Below are 2,494 nucleotides of genomic sequence, written 5' to 3'. Positions count from 1 at the left end.
AGGCCCATGACCCAGTTAAATAGGGAACGGGGAGAAGCTCCCTGATTGCCTGTCTATGGTCAAACCCCATCTGTGGGATTCATTTCTCAAAGGACACTGAAGCCATGTGCAGCCTGAGAGCCCCAGGCCAGGCCTGCAGTCCTGTGACATTATTGCAAGGGCAGCCCACACCTCACTTGCTGTCACAGCATCTCCAGCCAGTCAGAGTTCTCAGAACAGCCTCTCAGCAGTTCTGAGGCCTCTGATGGACGCCATCGGTTTCCACATGGAGGTGGCGTAAGCAGGATTGATCCTGTGCTACCGCCCAGCCCACCTGCTGCCTCCCACTGGTGGACTCCCAAAGTGGCAAGATGCCAGTGCCACACTGTGACAGAGCTGCTTTACACACACACACACACCCACACACACACACACTCCAGTGGTGGATGCCCAGGAAGCTGCCCCCAGGTCCTGGAGTCTCAGTTTCTGTTGCTCCAGGCAGGCCTAGCACTGGACAGAAAACTCACCTCCAAGACGGTGATTCTTAACCATCACCATCACCACTACAGGTCGAGTTCCCTTATCTAAAGTACTTTGGACCAGAACAGTTTGGGAATTTGAGGGTTTGGGGGGGAAGATTTTGAAATATTTGCACTATACTCACGAGTTGAGCATCCCAAATTTAAAATCCAAAATGCTTCAGTGAACATTTCCTTTGAGCATCACCTCAGCACTCAAAAAGTTTCAGATTGGGGGTTTTTGGATTTGGGATACTCAACCTACATTTGCAAAAACTATGGGTAAAAACTATGGGTGGGGAGCTTTTCATCATCACTGATGTCTGAGCTACCCCAGGAATTCTGAAGGAATTCATTCCAGGCATTGGGAAGTTTTTAAGGCTTCCAAGTCACTCGAATCAGCAGCCCAAGCTGGGGAGCTGCGTGCCCCAGCCCATCACCCTTCTCATGCTTCTTACCCTACTTCCCGCCACCAGCCACCCCTGGACTCCAGAGCTCCCAGGGAGCCCACCAGCCACAAACCTGTGTCACTGGGATAAAGCAACCATGTAACAAGGAAGAAGTTGACTATGTCCTGTTCCCTGAAGGGGAAAGAATTGCCCAGAAACTTTTCCTAAAGGACAGAAGTGGCACATTGACCATCTGCACCAATCCACAGGAAGCACGTGCCAAGTTTCCTCTCCAGAAATGTTGCTTAAAAAGATTGTACTCAACTGCATATAAGTGGTCATGAGTATAACCTATAATTATTCAGAACATGAATGATTTAGGTCCATGTTAAATGGTAGAACATCGCACAGTTACTGAAAATGGCACAAACTTACAGATTTTTAGCATCTTGATGTGATTGTTATAGTGTTAAGTGAAAAGAATGAAATTCAACATGTATAAATGTGATCAATCTACCCAGAAAATATATGGGAAGCTCACTAGAAGAAAGTGCATCAAATGTAGAAGCAAGAGCCTTTTTTTCTGAGTCTTGCTCTGTCGCCCAGGCTGCAGTGCAGTGGCACAATCTCAGCTCACTCCAACTTCCACCTCCTGGGGGTTCAAGTGATTCTCCTGCCTCAGCCTCCTGAGTAGCTGGGATTACAGGCACGTGCCACCATGCCCGACCGATTTTTGCATTTTTAGTAGAGACAGAGTTTCACCATGTTGGTTAGGCTGCTCTCAAAGTCCTGACCTCATGATCCACCCGCCTTGGTCTCCCACTGTGCTGGGATTACAGGCATGAGCCACCACTCCCGGCCGCGGGAGGCTTCTTTAACATGATCAGTGCTATTTTTTCTATTTAGTTGTATGCACTAATTTTTTTTCCAAATGTATATGAGCTGCTTTAATAATAAAAATACATTCATTTCTTTTATAATAAAAATAAACCTGTCTTATGAGAATAATAAACTTGTTTATGTTAAACATTATGAAGACCTAAAAGTCTAGAAACCACCTATTGTAAGTTATAGAGCGCCCACTTCCGAAGCACATATACTAAGATTGGAACGATGCAGAGAAGATTAGCATGGCCCCTGCGTGTAAGTTACAGAATGAGGAAGATATGGTGTGCATACGACAAATGCAGTTAGGACAGTCAGGCAGGTGAACGAACGAGGACCGAGAAGATCACAGAGATACAAAGCTGCAGTGTTGGGCTTTGGTGACTGTCCCTTCTCACCTTTCCCTTGAACGTGGTGATTTAAAGGCAGGGAGAGAGGACTGGAAGGAGCCCAGGAGCCTCATCTGTGAGGCCCAGCGGACACTTGACTCTGTAGTCTGCCCGAAGGCGAGCGCAAAGAAGGGAAGCTAATGTGTTTTAAAACCACTTGGTCCAAATGAAATTATATAACCCAGGAAGGAACAAATCGCGTCGCTGATGAGAGTTTTTTTTAAAATAAAGGAACGAGAAAAGACACAGGCTTGCTCCTGATGCCGCCCTTTGAGGGAGACAGGCTGGCTTGGGGGAGGGCACCTGGGGGTGCTGGCTTCGTTCTCTCATCCTC

General features: G+C 47.2%; 1 non-coding gene across 1 annotated transcript; it reads left to right on the top strand.

Moving 5' to 3' along the window:
- Positions 1–1,961: 1,961 nt before the first annotated feature.
- Positions 1,962–2,067, top strand: LOC115893336. The gene has a single exon (XR_004053352.1). It is a non-coding gene; the product is annotated as a U6 spliceosomal RNA (small nuclear RNA).
- Positions 2,068–2,494: the final 427 nt, after the last annotated feature.

The sequence above is a fragment of the Rhinopithecus roxellana genome, chromosome 14 (assembly GCF_007565055.1).
Source record: "Rhinopithecus roxellana isolate Shanxi Qingling chromosome 14, ASM756505v1, whole genome shotgun sequence".
NCBI lineage: Eukaryota > Metazoa > Chordata > Mammalia > Primates > Cercopithecidae > Rhinopithecus > Rhinopithecus roxellana.
The sequence above is the reverse complement of the archived record's forward strand: the minus strand, read 5'-3'. Positions and strand labels throughout refer to the sequence as shown.